Source organism: Sapajus apella, unplaced genomic scaffold, assembly GCF_009761245.1.
Source record: "Sapajus apella isolate SASKATOON/1434 unplaced genomic scaffold, GSC_monkey_1.0 scaffold12, whole genome shotgun sequence".
Taxonomy (NCBI): Eukaryota; Metazoa; Chordata; class Mammalia; order Primates; family Cebidae; genus Sapajus; species Sapajus apella.
In genome coordinates, this window is record NW_022436952.1 from 10035579 (window position 1) to 10054180 (window position 18602).

Sequence of the window (18602 nt, forward strand, 5' to 3'; positions counted from 1 at the left end):
TTCTCCTTTAACTTGAATAATTACATTTGCAACAACCCTTTAGTAAGGTTACGTTTTGAGGTACTGGGGGTTAGGAATTCCACACATACATTTGGGGAAGGTGACATGACTACACATTGGCTCATGCTCAGCTATTTGGGAGGCTGAGGTGGGAGGATCAATTGAACCCAGGAGTTTAAGGCTGCAATAAGCTATGACCATGCCACCACACTCCAGCCTGGGTGACAGAGAGAGAGAGACCCTGTCTCTTAAAAAAAAATAAAACAAAAGTAAAAGGAGATCAATAAATTTGGGGGGGACACAATTTAACCTATAACAAATGGTAAAATAAACAATGTTAGGTCATAAGTAAATAGTAAGAGATACTTGATCCAGCTCTTTTGTTTTTTAGTGACAAATATAAAGGGAAAGTGACTCATCCAGAGTTACCTGTCAGCAATAGCAGCATAGAGAGACTCAGAGCATGCGGCATATGGCCTTATGAGCACACACTGCCTTGGTGAGCACACACTGCCTTTATTTCATTCTTCTCAAAGATGAGACTCACATGCATTTGTGGAGGGGAAGTAGCAGCAGTGACTCATCTTGTATGAAAAACCCATCCAAAGACTTATGTGACGTATCTATAGCACCTTGCTGTAGAATAAAATAGGAGAATTAGAAAAGGACTAGGCTGGTCTTGAACTCCTGCCTTCAAGAGATCCTCCTGCCTGAGTCTCCAAAGTATTAAAATTAGAGGCATGAGCCACTGCATGCAGCCTAGATTCAAAGTCCCTTGTTTAAATCACGGTGTGGTTCGTCTCCTGATTGGACTCAGATTGCTACAGTATGTTCTAATACCAATTTGTTTTTACATTTAAATATTTGCTCCATCAGGAATTTCTCCTGGTATAAGCTGTGAGTATGGATCTAGCTTTATTTTTCACAGATGGCTATCTGATTCAAACATTTATTGGAAACTTTTTCCTATCTCATTTTAAATACCATCTTTATCGTATACTAAATTCCCACATGTAGTTGGGTTTATTTCTGGACTTTAAATTGTATTATGTTATATTATAGTCTCTGTTTTTTCCATCACCACTACCACATTGTTTGAATATCTGTTTAATATCTGATAAGAATAATCCCTGGATGTTTTTGTTTTTTACATTTGAACTTTGTTATCAGAATGTCTAGTTTTCCTGTTAGAAATTTTTCTGGGAATTGCATTATGTTTGTCGATTTGTCTGAGTCTTCTCAAGAACTAGCCACTTTTTATTTGTTCAATTCTCTTGGTGTTTCTCAATAGTATTAAACATTTTTTTTTTTTTTTTTTTTGAGACGGAGTTTCACTCTTGTTACCCAGGCTGGAGTGCAATGGCGCGATCTCGGCTCACCGCAACCTCCGCCTCCTGGGTTCAGGCAATTCTCCTGCCTCAGCCTCCTGAGTAGCTGGGATTACAGGCACGCGCCACCATGCCCAGCTAATTTTTTGTATTTTTAGTAGAGACGGGGTTTCACCACATTGACCAGGATGGTCTCGATCTCTTGACCTCGTGATCCACCCGCCTCGGCCTCCCAAAGTGCTGGGATTACAGGCTTGAGCCACCGCGCCCGGCTTAAACATTTTTTTAATTGACAAAAGGAACATCATATATATTAATAGTATACCACATATTTGATATAAATATACCAATAGCATTTTAACTAATATAAATCTTGCATATTAATTAATTTTATTCCTAAATATTTGATCATTTTGGTTATTGTGATGGCATCTTTTCTTCCATTATAACTTTTTAACTTGTTGCTCTTAGACATGTAAAGGGTACAAATATCAAAAATAAAAAGGGAAAGCAAGATTTGAGTACTGAATAATAAAACTTTAGTACCAGACACAGTATCTGGCAATTGGCCAGCACTCTAATAACATTAAATCAATAAATAAAACCAATTTTAATAGAGATAAGTATTACTCATTTTTGGTTAGTGCTTCCACCGTATGAAGTATGTTCAAATCCATCATTTGTTCTCTGCAAACTCTGAGTGACAAACATTATTCTCATTGACAGAAAGGAAACCTGAGGTTCAAAGATAAGTGACTTTTTAAACTAAAGTGTTACAACCCAGTTTGACAAAGCTTGTATGCTATTGTAATTTCATATTCAATTTCCAATGCTCCCTTTCCTAAAATTTTAGTTTTGAACAAAATTAAATGTTCAAAAAGTTCATTTACTTCCATTTTTCCTATGCCTCCCTTGAAATGTAAATTTAGCACAAGCCAACCATCTCTTTCTAAACATTTCCAAGTACTTGAGGCATCCACTTCTTTGCACTTAGCAGATGGTCATAAAATATGAGCAAATGATGACAGTTCATTTTTAGACCCTAGGGAGTCACAGAGTCACATAAGCTTAGGATTTGAATGGGCTTAGAGGATTTCTAAATAATGCCCTCTGTTTTATAAATAGAAAAAGCTAAGGGACTAGGCCCCAAAGCAAGTAAAAAACCCAGATATCCTCACTCCCAACCCAGCGTTCTGAGGCTTGTAAGATCTGGCACTGGTTTAATCAGAGAGTGGCCAGCTGGAATAAAGTCCTGATCAGATTGCTCTTATTCCACTTTCTCTGAAGCCAAGAAAGGTCATTAAAGATGCACAGGAGAGACTGCAAATGAGTACAATACTGTGTAACAGTGATATTCAGAATTATTGAATTGGAAGCCCTGGTGCCCTTTGCAGGCACAAAGCAGCTCCTCTGCACGGAAATGAAAAGAGGTTGCATGTCGAGGGATGAGGCTTCCTTCTACAGAGACCCCATTTCAGCTCCAGAGGAAAGAACATCAATTCCTTCCAGGGAGTATGTGTAACAGATAAAGTATGCTTCTTTTCAGGCTGTCAAGATTCACAAAAGAGATAGGAAGTTTGAGGCTCTATTACTGGTGACCTTCCCACAGGATATAGTGCATCTCATTTTTAAAAATAGCCCGGCTCTTGGGTGGAGTATTTGATGGCCTTCATAAAGGAACTGAAAACTTTGGGAGAAGTATTGAAAGGAATAAAGAATGAGAAAGAGGAAGAGGAAAGCAAGTGGCTAAAAAGAAGAGAGAAACTGGTTTCCTACTGCTCCTTCATCTTTCCGGATCTCAAAGTGGTCACCTCTTTATCTCAGAGCCTCATTACCTCTAAGTGCCTTTCCTGATGGCCTCAACTCATCTCCACCATCCTTCACACGGCTAAACAGGTTGGATTTTGTCATCACCCATGGAAACCTTTGTTATTTCCATATTGTAAAGTCTGCACTCCTCAGCATAGCACACCAGGTGCTTTTAGGAAATTCAGCTTCCTCTCCAGCTTCATGTTCTGCTCCACTTCTCCAGGTAACTCATGTTTTGGCCTTCCTGGTGAACTTCTCAAACATGCCAATGGCTCCCCACTCTCTCATGCATGCTTTTTTTCCCCTTCTTCCTTCATCAATCAATATTATCCCTAAGAATCAAGGCTCAGATAAGAAGCTACTGTTTGTGAGAAACCTTCTAGCCAAAATGAATCACTCCTCCACCTAAGCTTTTTCTCTGGTCTCAAAGCCTTCTACTCTAAGCTCTGGTTCTTTTGATTACAAAGTCATTTATAAACTGATGATAGATCTAATAACTTTCACTCTCACTTATAAGTGGGAGTTGAACAATGAGAACACATGGACACAGGGAGGGGAACATCACATACCATGGCCGATCAGGGGGTGGTGGGAGAAGGGGAGGGAGAGCATTAGGACAAATACCTAATGCTTGTGGGGCTTAAAACCTAGGTAACGGGTTGATTGGTGCAGCAAACCACCATGGCACATGTATACCTACGTAACAAACCTGCATATTCTGCACATGTATCCCAGAACTTAAATAACAAAAAATTTATTTGGACTAAAATTAGATTTCCAAAGATGTTACAGAGATAGTATAGAGAGTTCCACCTAATAATTTTTAGAAGAAATATTTTATAGAAAAGCATAAAGGATGATATTAAAAACACCTGTATACACATTTTCCATCTTTTTCAAATCACAACATTTTGCCATTTGCTTCAGATTTTTTTTTAAAGATATAAAAAATACTTGGTCCTCTGTATAAGTCTCCTAGATCATAAGGAGACTTGATTCTAATTCTTCCTACTCAGAATTAATCACTCTCCTGATTGGCATTTGTGGCTAATTGGCATGCTTTCATACATTCACTACACATGTATGTATCCCAGAAGTTATATTTGTTTTGTATGCTGTTGTATACTTATGGCATAATTCTATACATAGATCAGCTGTATATCTTTTGATTTTCACTCAATACATTTGTGATTTTGTAGATATAGTTAAAAATGGAATGTTCTGTATTTTATTTTATGAATACAGAAAAATAATTCTCTTTGATGGATATAAATTTTAGTTTCTCATTTGTTTTTTAATGTAGAGTAAGAGAAACATACAACAGTGCAGCACTGCTTGTACTAGCAAAAATAGGAAGTGGATGTGGATTGATACATTAACTGTGAATCTTACCCATCCTGAAACACCATTTAAGCCCTTAGGGTAGAAAAGAAATTATGGGGAAATCAAACTGATACACTTGGCAGTGGTGAGAGGTTTCCTGTTCCTTTTGGTTCAGCAAAAAACTTTTTATTCCTTAGACCTACAAAAAGCAGAGGCTTTTTTTTTTTTTTTTGACCCGCACCCAAAGCAGAGGGAAATCAATCAGCATTTTTAAGGGAACTACACATGCTACAGGGGCCCTTTCGCCTCTGCCAAGCTCTTCCAAGTCTGAAGTATGGAGGTAGGAGAAGTTGTTCATGCTATTGTACAGAACGGTAGAATTAAGCCCAAATGACAACTGGAGTCTTACCTCTTTAATCCTAGTTTACTGTATTCAGCACTGGCCCAGATTGCTTTTACTTCTCTTGAAATAATAAACTCTTTTACAAAAAATATGATTTTTTTTCTCAGTTTTAAAATACGCCTATAAGTAATTTTACAGAATAGAGGGTCACAGATGAGCTAGAGTATTTTGTGAGCTAATTAAAGTAGAATTTGGATTTATTTCTTAAAGACTTTATACAAATTGAAAGAAAAGCAAGAAATGTTATTCCAAGGGGTTCAAGGCAGGCCCTGGCACCATCTCACTTCCCACTGGTTCTATGAAGCATTTACATTTATCACTTCTTTCCTTCTGTTTATTATGAGAGTACCTAATTTTACAGCATGATGGTAGAACACTGGGGTGAATAAGATGATGTCTGCTCTTAAGAAGATACTTGCTATTTCCCAAATATAGGAAAACTTTTTTTTTTTTTTTTTTTTAAGAGAGAGTGATGGTATGGTTCACTGAGGAAGGCAGGAGATTGAGTCGGAGTTCTGGAAAGTCACATAGGAAGTACATTCCACATAGACGGAGCATACCACTGAAGGCCAAGTTGTAACCATCTATCACTGCCTTCAAGGAACACCTGCAATAGCCCAAGTTCTGGTTTTCACAGTGTGGTCAATTCCATCACCGCCCAAACCATGATGTAAGAGAAATAATACCACTTAGTTCAAGAGAATAAAAACAAAATGGAGTGTGCAACACACCAGCTATTTAACTATTTTCTGCTCTCCAAGAGTGCCATGCATGTGCAAGCCTCCAAGCCTTTGCTGATACTCCTGCTTTGAATGGCATTCCCTGTATTCTGTACCTCTCCGTGGCGTAATGCACCCTTAAAGCTAATTTTAAGCATTGTCTTTCTAGGAAATCTTCCTCACTCCCTACCAGAGGGGTGAATCATCCCTCCTCCGTGTGCATTCTCAGGGAAGGCTGTTTCTGCCTCCGTAAAATACAGCACTCAGCACAGTCTGACAAATAGTCTTGTAAATTGTGCATGCCTCGGTGTCCTTTACTCTGAGAAGGCAGGGAGTCATCTATGAATTCATCTTTGTCATGCCCTCAATCTGTGGCACAGTACTAACATATAGCAAGTGTCCAATGTAAAGTTCATCAAATGACGAGTGTAGCTGAAAAGAAAAAAACACGTAGTATTAGGAATTAGAGTAGTCAACAGATGGTAGTATAATGGCCTCAAAATCCATGTCAGTATGATTCTACTGAAAATAACTGAGTTTTTAAAAAATAATTGGCATTAATTTCCTTGGCTTTACCAAGAGATCTTAGGTTCAACTTCCTGGGCAAGCAACCAAATTGTGTATGTTTGGGTGGGTGAGGGTATTCATAAATCTCTTTAGAAATTATGTTTAAAGCAGGCCATCTCCTGCTGGATTCATTGCCTTTTTTAGATAGCAATGACAAAATGTTTACTTGCATTAAAGTAAATAAATAGCTCAAAATTGTGCCCAGGAAGAAAAACTTAGAGGCATAAGTAACACACTAGGCAGGAAATATAAAGTGTATGATTTTTCCCTCAACATTATGGTTCATTATATTTTTGAAACAGTTGTGAATGGCTTTTCCCTAGGTGATATCTGGCCTCCTTTCTCCACATAATTTACAGGAAAAGAGAAATATACCTTAGCAAGGAAGGCTAAGAAAAATTATTTTAAAACTCAAACATGTCAGGGTAATATATTCATGATATAAAAACAAAGCAAATAAGCAAATAGATAAGCAAAATCGAAACAAGAAGAAAAACATGAGAATACCAATAGAAGGAAAAATATGTTATTCGGTTTGGTTCCAGTTCTGGCTGTGATTGGGTAAGCATATACCACCCTCCATTTCCCATTGATTACAAATGAATAAATGTAAGGAGTCTATCTGAAAATTTGGAAAAGTAAATAAGTAACAGGTGAATTGGGGAGTGACATGAAAATTGAAAGCAGTAGTATCAAGATGGTAGTGAGTTTAATGGTATTTTCAATTTTCTTCTTAATCCTCCAGCTTGGCCTCTAGGACAGCCCAAATCCCAGAACTGCACATTAGGGACAGACAGAAAACACTTCAAGAGAAATGTTTGCACCTGTCTCTATCCTAGACAAGCCCCAGTTACAAAGTCTTACACTAGTGAAAGCAGCAACTATGCATACACCTCAAACTCAGGAAGACATTTTTTATTTTTGACTAGAGAAACTGGAAAACTGGGTTCTTATAGTTTACTCTGCGTGTGTGTGTGTGTGTGTGTGTGTGTGTGTGTGTGTGTGTCTGTTGTGTGTGTGAATACTCATTAATTTTCTCTTTCCAGTCTCTGTTTGTTTAGCCCTCAAGGGAAGCAAGTCATCATGGGTAGTGTGAAATAGCATAGGGAAACTAAAGCCCTGCCTTTTGTGATAGAAGATCAGAGAAATAAGCCCCTGGGGACTACAGAGTGAAGAGAAATCATGGAGGAGAAAGTGGTAGAGGAAAAAGTACACCAATTTTGTGTATGAAGTCCCAGGCTCACCACTGAGTGGCACATGTGTTGAAATTACCCAAAGCAGCATAACAACCACTTTAATAATTGAACTGTGAAACAGAACAAAGCTCAGGTTGAACCCTGGGTGGGTGGTGTATGTGTGTGTAGCAGACAAACTAGCTCTACAGAGGGTCTGAAAACTAAACTTAACACAAAAACCAAAGTCTACATAAAGCAGGTTGAGGTTGGACTTGTGACAAGAACCACAGGAGACTGATTACCTGCTGAGACAAAAAAAGAAAAAAAAATATTCTATAGAGAATTGAACAGGACCAAAGTCTAATACATAATACCCAAATGACCATAAGATACCCCCGAATTACAAAAAAAGGTCATCTCAAAAGTCAGTCAACTGACATCAATCCCCAAGGTGACCCATATGTTGAAATTATTAGACAGATTTTAAAGCATTTATTGTAACTATCCTCCATGAAGAGAAAAAAGTCTTTAAAAATAGATGGATAGACAAATGTTGTAAAGAAATAATAGAAAATATAAATAAGAAGTAAATAAATATTTTAAAAATAAAAAATAACTGAAAAATGTATTGGATGAGTGCAATAGCAGAATGGAGATGCCAGAAAAAAGAAAAAGAGTCACTGAATTTGAAAAATAGATCGACAGAAATAATCCTTTATAAGTAAGAGAGAAAAACACAAATAAAAAACATGAGTAGAGCCTCAGGGACATGTGGGACAGGTCTTTCATTTGTGTTACTAGAATCCCAGAGGGAGACAGGTAAGAGATTGGTGCAGAAAAAATACAGCTAAAATGTTCTCAAATCTGTGGAAAGTGGAAAGCCACAAATTTACAGATTTAGGAGGCTGAGAAACCCCACCCCAAAAAAAATTTCATGCAGAGTCTCATACCCAAACCACTAAAATCTAAAGATAAAAAAAAGTATTGAAAGCATCAAGTAAAAAAATGGACACTTTACATATAGGAGAAAAATGATTCAAATGAAAATGTATTTCAGTGAAAATCAGGGAATACAGAAGGCAGTATTATAATCTATTTAAAGTGTTGACAGTGAACAGTTAATTCAAAATTCTGTATTCACCAAAAATTTCCTTCAGAAAAAAGTGAAATAAAGACCTTCTGATCACAGCAAAATTAAACTAGAAATCAAAAACAGATATTTAAAAACACCTAAATATTGAAAAATTAAATAACACACTTTCAAATAATCCAAATATGAAAGAGGAATTCAAAAGAAACATTAGAATATATTTTGAAATAAGTGAAAATGAAAATACCACAAGTGATGGTCAGTTCCGTGTTTTCAACTTGGCTTAGTGTGTTGTTATTTAGTCCTTGTTATTTAATCAAACATGAGTCTAGGTGTTGCTGTGATGTATTCTGTAGACATGATTATGGTATAATTATTTAGCTTTAAGTAAGAAGATTATTCGTTGAAAGGCCTTAAGAGCAGAACTGAGGCTTCCCTAAAGCAAAAGAAGACATTCTAACTGTAGATTGCAGGTTTGGCTCCAACTCATGCCCAAGAGTTCCAGCTTCTAATGGTTTGCCCTATGGATTTTGAACTTCTGTAGCCAGAACCCACAATTGCATAAGCCCATTTCTTGCCTGTACTCTCTCTCTCTCCGTACTCACACACATGTGCATGTGTGTGTGCACGCATGCGTGCACACACACGGTTTCTTTAGGGAAACTGACTGACATACCTCATATTAAAATTTCTGTAATGCATTTAAAGCTTTACCTAGAGAAAAAAGTTATAGCATTAAATACTGAAAAGTTATAGCACTAAAAACTGAATTAAAAGTGAAAAAATTCAAATTAATAACCTAGGCTTCCATATTAAAATATTAGAAAACAAAAAGCAAATTAAGCCAGAACCAAGCAGAGAAAAACAAATGTCAAAAACAAAAGAAAAAAAAATGAAATTTAAAATGGAATACAACAGAGTCAATGAAATCAAAAGGTGGTCTGTTGAAAAGGTCAATAAAATTGATAAACTTCCAAGAAGACTGACCAAAGAGAGAAGTAGCAAATTTCTATTAGGAATGAGAAGAAGATATAACGCTACAGACCACACAGACATTGAAATGATATTAAGAGAAAATTATAGACAACTCTATTCCCCCAAATTTGACAACTCAGATTAAATAAATCGATTTCTTAAAAGATAAAAACTACCAAAAGTCACAAGCAATGGGGCGGTAGTAGTCACCTAGATCAGCAGTCTGAGCCAATCAACCCTCTCTGTAGATAGATTCTATTGCATGGGTACCCTCTCTGCTCTGTGCCCAAGCAGATCTCTAGGCATTCAAAGCATCTGTTCACCCAGATTGACAGCCTGAGCTGTCTCACCCTTCCTGCACAGAAATCATGGTGCATCCAGGCCCTCCCCACTTCATGCCCAAGCAGATCTCCAGGCAGTCAAAGCACCAAGTCACCTGGGTTAGCAGACTGAGCCACCCAACCCCCTGTGCAGAGACTGTGGTGAAGCAGGGCTCTCTCTGCCCCGCGCCAAGGCACATCCCCAGGCAATCAGAACACACATTTGCCTGGATTATAAACCTGAACTGCCCCACCCTTTCTGTGCAGAGATTGTGGTGCAGTGGGGACCCTCTACACTCTCTGACTAAGGCATATGACCAGGCAACTTGAGCACACACTTTCCTGGATCAGGAGTTTAGGCTGACCTCGCTGCTGTGCAGAGAACTTGGTGCAAAGGAGGTTTCTTAGGCCCTTGCCTAGTCACACCTCTGGGGGCTTGGTGGCCATTCACTGCTTTCTTGCTTGGTGCTGATGCATGTGGTTGATACTTGGGGACTTGTATGTGGGCCTGCTCAGTCTGACCCCACCCATCTGGGTCCCCACACCCCTCAGGGCTGAGCAGAGAGCTCAGACGACTGTGTGCTTCATCAATGAGCCCATTTGCTAGAGGTAACAGAGAGCTTGTACTGGTAAATAAGAATCAAATATATACCCAGGCATGTTGGCCACAGCCAGCTCTTAACCATAAGCACTGCCTACTGGCTTGAAAGTGAAACCACACAGCTCAATATAAAATTTACCAAAAGGAAGTGCATATGGCTATAGGAGCAAAACAAAACAAAACAAAACTCAATATTCTCTGTGGTCACACTACACAGGGAGGGGGGAAAGAGAAAGGGAAAGAAAAAACCTGTCAATAATATTATTGGTTAAGAAAAAAAATGAAAAAATCCTAAACATAGTTAAATAATTATAAAAATTAGAAGTCCTGTCATCTCTGGATGAGAAAAAAAATGGTTCAAGAATTCTGGCACCATGAAAAATCTGAATGTAGTGATGCCACCAAAGGATCACAATAGTTCTCCAGCAATGGTCTCCAACCAGAATGTAAATTCAGAAATGACAAAGAACTCAAAGCATTGATTGAGAGGAAATTCAATGAGATCTAAAACGAGGTTAAAAGTCGACACAAGTAAACTTCTAAATAAATCAATGAAATGAAAAGGAGACTAGCACCTTAAAAAGAAATCAATCAGAGCTTCTAGAATTGAAAAACTCACTTAAGGAATTTCAAAATATAACTGAAACTTTAACAACAGAATGGACAAGAAGAAAGAATTTCAAAACTTGATGACTAGTCTTTTGAACTAACTCAAACAAAAATTAAGAAAAAAAAATTTAGAAAAATGAATCATCTTTGAGAAATATGAGATTATGTAAAATAAACAAACCAACAAATTATTGGCATTCCTGAGAGGGAACAAGAAAAGATAAGCAAACTGGGAAACATATTTGAGGGGCTAATTCAGGAAAATTTCCAGGCCAGGCACAGTGGCTCACACCTGTAATACCAGCACTTTGGGAGGCCAAGGCAAGCAGATCAAAAGGTCAAGAGATCGAGACCATCCTGGCCAACATGGTGAAACCCTATCTCTATTAAAAATACAAAAAGTTAGCTGGATGTGGTGGTGCATGCCTGTAGTCCCAACTACTTGGGAGGCTGAGGCAGGAGGATCGCTTGAACCTGGGAGGTGGAGGCTGCAGTAAGCCAAGATCATGCCACTGCACTGCAGCCTGGTGACAGACCAAGACTCAGTCTCAAAGAAAAGAAAAGAAAAGAAAACTTTCCTCATCTTGCTAGAGAGGTAGATATCTAGATACAAGAAGTCCAGAGAACACCTGAGGTATCCTATGCAAAATGAACATCACCAAAGCAATTGCCCACTAGACTGTCCAAGGTCAATACTAAGAAAAAAATCTTAGAGGTAGCTAGAGAAAAAGATCAGATCATGTATAAAGGGAACCACCTCAGGCTAACAGTGGACTTCTCAGCATAAATCTGACAAGTCAAGAGAGGCTGGGATCTATTTTTAGCATTTTTAAAGAGAAGAAATTCCAACCAAGAATCTCACATCCTGCAAAATTAACCTTCCTAAGTGAAGGAAAAATAAAATGCTTTAAAGACAAGCAAGTGCTGAGGGAATTTGTTACCATTAGAACAGTCTTACAAGAGACCTGTAAGGGAATTATAAACATGGAAAAAAATGAATGATACCTGCTACCATAAAAATATGCCTAAGTACATACCCCCACAGGCCCTATAAAGCAGCCAAACAATAAAAACTATCAAACAACCAGCTAACAACTTCACAAAAGAATAAAAATCTTCTGGAGGATCCAAGATGGCCGTTTAGGAACAGCTCAGGATTGCAGCTCCCAGTGAAAGCGCAGAGGGTGAGTGGACGCCGCGTTTTTATTGCCCACAGACTAGGAAATTCCCGGGCAGAGGAGCTCCACGCTCGCCAGCGCAGCTGTTTCGGCCAGCGCGGCTGTGCCGGCCAGCGCCGCTGCTTTGCCCCGCGCGGCTGCTTTGTCGGCGCCCCGGAGCCGCGGTTCTCCGTACAAAATACACCGGTCCAGGTGCCCTTTTGGCTGGCGATTGGAGCCACGGGAAGTCGCCCATATGCTGGTTCAAAAAGGGGACTGAGCAGAGAACCAGGACAGTAGATTCCAGGGCAAAAAAAAAAAGAAAAAAAAGCGCCACAAACCTCAGTGCCGCTGTTTAAGCCAGCGCAGTGAGTGGCCGCAGGGGAAAACAAACAGACCCCGGCGCCTCTTCAACAGGCGACTGGAACACCAACTTAAAAAAGGCTCTGAGGCAGGGAGCCAGGCGATCAGGCTCGGCTGGCCCCACCCCCACAAAAGAACAGCAACCAGAAACTCTGGATTGAGAATTTCACAGCGAGCGCAGCTGAACCCGGGATGGTTCAGCTCTGTGGGGGAGGGGCGTCTGCCATTACCGAGGCAGCCCGCCGTTGCCAAGGCAACCCGCCATTGCTGAGGCAGCCCGCCGTTGCCAAGGCAACACGCCACAGCAGAGACTCCGCCCCAACAGAGGCGGGCCACCATCGCCAAAGCAGTTCTAACTACACCCATATAAACAGGACTACAGGGAAGTTCACTCGGCAGCGGGGCGCAGCCCACAGCAGCTCAGCAAAGCTGCTATAGGCCGACAGTGACTAGGCTGCCTCCTTGCTGGGCTGGGCAGGTCTGAAGGAAAAAAAGAAAAAAAAAAAAAAAAAAGAAGGCAGCAGCATAACGGAAACTCATAAATAAAGCCCTAAATCCCTGGGACAGAGCACCTGGGAACAAAAAGCAGTTTATGAGTTCTGATGCAGCAGACCTAAAAGTACCTGCCCAGCAGCTCTGAATGAACAACAACAGAGCTCACAGCTCACCATTTGAGCTCCTATAAAGAAAAGACCGTCTCCTCAAGCAGCTCCCTGACCCCTATATATCCAAAAAGACACCTCATAGAGGAGAGATCAGATTGACACTAGGCGGGTATCCTTCTGGGACAAAGATAGAAGAAGAATAAAACTGGTAACAACCCTTGCTGTTCAACAGCTGCTGCAGGTGAACCCCAGGCAAGCAGGGCCTGGAGTGAACCTCAGCAGACCTACAGCAGAGGGGCCAGACTGTCAGAAGGAAAACCAAGAAGCAGAAATAACCTCATCATCAACAAACAGAACGTCAATCTGAAAGATTTGAGACCCAATCTGAAAGCCAGCAACTACAAAGTCGACAGGTGGATAAATCCTTAAGGATGGGAAGAAACCGGCGCAAAAAGGATGAAAACACCCGAAACCAGAACACCTCTCCTCCTAAAAGGGATCACAACTCCTCGCCAGCAAGGGAACAAGGTTGGATGGAGAATGAGTGTGATGAAATGACAGAATCAGAATTCAGAAGGTGGGTAGTAAGAAACTTCTGTGAACTTAAAGAACATGTTCTAACCAAATGCAAAGAAACTAAGAACGTTGAAAAAAGATTTGATGAAATGCTAACAAGAATGGACAAAATAGAAAGGAATATAAGTGAATTGATGGAGCTGAAAACTGCAACACGAGAACTTCGTGAAGCATGCACAAGTATCAACAGCCGACTTGACCAAGCAGAAGAAAGGATATCAGAGGTCGAAGATCAACTCAATGAAATAAAACGGGAAGGCAAGACTGGAGAAAAAAGGGTAAAAAGGAACGAACAAAGTCTCCAAGAAATGTGGGACTATGTGAAAAGACCTAATCTACGTTTGATAGGCGTACCCGAATGCGACGAAGAGAATGAATCCAAGCTGGAAAATACTCTGCAGGATATTATCCAGGAAAACTTCCCCAACCTAGCAAGGCAGGCAAACATTCAAGTCCAGGAAATACAGAGAACACCACAAAGATATTCGTCAAGAAGAGCAACCCCAAGGCACATAATCGTCAGATTCACCAGGGTCGAAATGAAGGAGAAAATACTAAGGGCAGCCAGAGAGAAAGGTCGGGTTACCCACAAAGGGAAGCCCATCAGACTCACAGCAGATCTCTCAGCAGAAACCCTACAAGCCAGAAGAGAATGGGGGCCAATATTCAACATCCTTAAAGAAAAGAACTTTCAACCCAGAATCTCCTATCCAGCCAAACTAAGCTTCATAAGTGAAGGAAAAATAAAATCCTTTGGGAACATGCAAGTACTCAGAGATTTCGTCACCACCAGGCCAGCTCTACAAGAGCTCCTGAAAGAGGCTCTACACATATAAAGGAACAACAAGTACCAGCTCAACTAAAGGGCAAAACAGCCAGCTAGCACCAAAATGGCAGTATCAAATTCACACATAACAATATTAACCCTAAATGTAAATGGACTAAATGCCCCAATCAAAAGACACAGACTGACAAATTGGATAAAAAGACAAAACCCATCGGTGTGCTGTATCCAGGAAACCCATCTCACATGCAAGGATACACAAAGGCACAAAATTAAGGGATGGAGGAAGACTTACCAAGCAAATGGAGAGCAAAAAAAAGCAGGAGTTGCAATTCTCATCTCTGATAAATTAGACTTTAAAGCAACAAAGATCATAAGAGACAAAGAGGGACATTACATAATGGTAAAAGGATCAATGCAACAAGAAGAGCTAACGATCCTAAATATATACGCACCCAATACAGGAGCACCCAGATACATAAGGCAAGTTCTTAATGACTTACAAAGGGACTTAGACTCCCACACAATAATAGTGGGAGACTTTAACACCCCATTGTCAACATTAGACAGATCAACCAGACAGAAAATTAACAAGGATATCCAGGACTTGAACTCAGACCTGGACCAAGCAAACCTAATAGACATTTACAGAACTCTCCACCCCAAATCCACAGAATATACATTCTTCTCAGCACCACATCACACCTACTCTAAAATTGACCACATAATTGGGAGTAAATCACTCCTCAGCAAATGCAAAAGAACGGAAATCGTAACAAACAGTCTCTCAGACCACAGTGCAATCAAGTTAGAACGCAGAATTCAAAAACTAACTCAGAACCGCACAGCTTCATGGAAACTGAACAACTTGCTCTTGAATGTTGACTGGATAAACAATGAAATGAAGGCAGAAATAAAGATGTTCTTCGAAACCAACGAGAATGAAGACACAACATACCAAAATCTCTGGGACACATTTAAAGCAGTCTCTAGAGGAAAATATATAGCAATAAGTGCCCACATGAGAAGCAAGGAGAGATCAAAAATTGACACCCTATCGTCAAAACTGAAAGAGCTAGAGGAGCAAGATCAAAAAAACTCAAAGTCTAGCAGAAGACAAGAAATAGCTAAGATCAGAGCAGAACTGAAGGAGATAGAGACACAAAAAACCCTTCAAAAAATCAATAAATCCAGGAGCTGGTTTTTTGAAAAGATCAACAAAATAGACAGACCACTAGCCAGATTAATAAAAAAGTAAAGAGAGAATAACCAAATTGATGCAATAAAAAACGATAAAGGTGATATCACCACAGATTCCACAGAAATTCAAACCATCATCAGAGATTATTACAAACAACTCTATGCACACAAACTAATAAACCTGGAAGAAATGGATAAATTCCTGGACACTTGCCTCCTGCCAAGCCTAAACCAGGAAGAAGCCGAAACCCTGAACAGACCCATAACAAGGTCTGAAGTTGAGGCAGCAATTAAGAGCTTACCACCCAAAAAAAGCCCAGGTCCAGATGGGTTCACAGCTGAATTCTACCAGACATACAAAGAGGAGCTGGTACCATTTCTTCTGAAACTATTCCAAACAATACAAAAAGAGGGAATTCTTCCCAAATCATTTTATGAGACCAACATCATCCTGATTCCAAAACCCGGCAGAGAATCAACAAGAAAAGAAAACTTCAGGCCAATATCCATGATGAACATAGATGCAAAAATCTTCAATAAAATACTGACAAGCCGATTGCAACAGCACATCAAAAAGCTTATCCACCATGATCAAGTAGGCTTCATCCCGGGGATGCAAGGCTGGTTCAACATACGCAAGTCTATAAACGTAATTCACCACATAAACAGAACCAAAGACAAAAACCACATGATTATCTCAATTGATGCAGAGAAGGCCTTTGACAAAATTCAACAGCCCTTTATGCTAAAAACACTCAGTAAGCTAGGTATCAATGGAACGTATCTCAAAATAATAAAAGCTATTTATGACAAACCAACAGCCAATATCATACTGAATGGGCAAAAACTGGAAGCATTCCCCTTGAAATGTGGCACCAGACAAGGATGCCCTCTCTCACCACTGCTATTCAATATAGTATTAGAAGTTCTAGCCAGAGCAATCAGGCAAGAAAAAGAAATAAAGGGCATTCAAATAGGAAAGGAGGAAGTCAAATTGTCTCTATTTGCAGACGACATGATTGTATATCTAGAAGACCCCATCGTCTCAGCCCCAAACCTCCTGAAACTGATAAGCAAGTTCAGCAAAGTCTCAGGATACAAAATCAATGTGCAAAAATCACATGCATTCCTATACACCAGTAACAGACTTAAAGAGAGCCAAATCAAGAACAAACTTCCATTCACAATTGCCACAAAGAGAATAAACTACCTAGGAATACAACTAACAAGGAATGTAAAGGACCTCTTCAAGGAGAACTACAAGCCACTGCTCAACGAAATAAGAGAGGACACAAACAGATGGAGAAACATCCCATGTTCATGGTTAGGAAGAATCAATATCGTGAAAATGGCCATACTGCCCAAAGTAATTTACAGATTCAATGCTATCCCCATCAAGCTACCAATGACCTTCTTTGCAGAACTGGAAAAAACCACCTTAAACTTCATATGGAACCAAAAGAGAGCCCGCATAGCCAAGTCAATTCTAAGCAAAAAGAACAAAGCGGGGGGCATCACACTACCAGACTTCAAACTATACTACAAGGCTACAGTAATCAAAACAGCATGGTACTGGTACCAAAACAGAGATATAGACCAATGGAACAGAACAGAGGTCTCGGAGGCAACACAACATATCTACAACCATCTGATCTTTGACAAACCAGACAAAAACAAGCAATGGGGAAAGGATTCCCTGTTCAATAAATGGTGTTGGGAAAGCTGGCTAGCCATGTGCAGAAAGCAGAAACTGGACCCCTTCCTGACACCTTACACTAAAATTAACTCCAGATGGATTAAAGACTTAAACATAAGACCTAACACCATAAAAACCCTAGAAGAAAATCTAGGCAAAACCATTCAGGACGCAGGTGTAGGCAAGGACTTCATGACCAAAATGCCAAACGCATTGACAACAAAAGCCAAAATAGACAAATGGGACCTAATCAAACTCCACAGCTTCTGCACAGCAAAAGAAACAATCATTAGAGTGAATCGGCAACCAACAGATTGGGAAGAAATTTTTGCAGTTTACCCATCTGACAAAGGGCTGATATCCGTAATTTACAAAGAACTAAAGCAGATTTACAAGAAAAAAACTAACAAGCCCATTCAAAAGTGGGCAAAGGATATGAACAGACACTTCTCAAAAGAAGACATACGTGAGGCCAACAAACATATGAAAAAATGCTCATCATCACTGGTCATCAGAGAAATGCAAATCAAAACTACACTGAGATACCATCTCACACCGGTTAGAATGGCGATCATTAAAAAATCTGGAGACAACAGATGCTGGAGAGGATGTGGAGAAATAGGAACACTTTTGCACTGTTGGTGGGAGTGTAAATTAGTGCAACCATTGTGGAAGACAGTGTGGTGATTCCTCAAGGACCTAGAAATAGAAATTCCATTTGACCCAGCAATCCCATTACTGGGTATATATCCAAAGGATTACAAATCGTTCTACTATAAGGACACGTGTACACGAATGTTCATTGCAGCACTGTTTACAATAGCAAAGACCTGGAACCAACCCAAATGCCCATCGACGATAGACTGGATAGGGAAAATGTGGCACATATACACCATGGAATATTATGCATCCATCAGAAACGATGAGTTTGGGTCCTTTGTAGGGACATGGATGAACCTGGAAACCATCATTCTCAGCAAACTGACAGAAGAGCAGAAGATCAAACACCGCATGTTCTCACTCATAGGCGGGTGTTGAACAATGAGAACACATGGACACAGGGAGGGGAGCACTACACACTGGGGTCAGTTGGGGGGAAATAGGGGAGGGAGGGTGGGGGGTGGGAAGCTGGGGAGAGATAGCAAGGGGAGAAATGCCAGATGTAGGTGATGGGGAGGAAGGCAGCAAATCACACTGCCACGTGTGTTCCTATGCAACAATTTTGCATGTTCTTCACATGTACCCCAAAATGTAAAATGCAATAAAATAAATGTGAAAAAAAAAAAACATAAAAAAAAAAAA

General features: G+C 39.9%; 1 protein-coding gene across 2 annotated transcripts in view; it reads right to left on the minus strand.

Annotated features, from left to right (window-relative positions):
• CA10 (carbonic anhydrase 10) overlaps nucleotides 1-18602 on the minus strand; it is a 536417-nt gene that overhangs the window by 326257 nt on the left and 191558 nt on the right. The gene's annotated exons all lie outside the window — the stretch shown is intronic.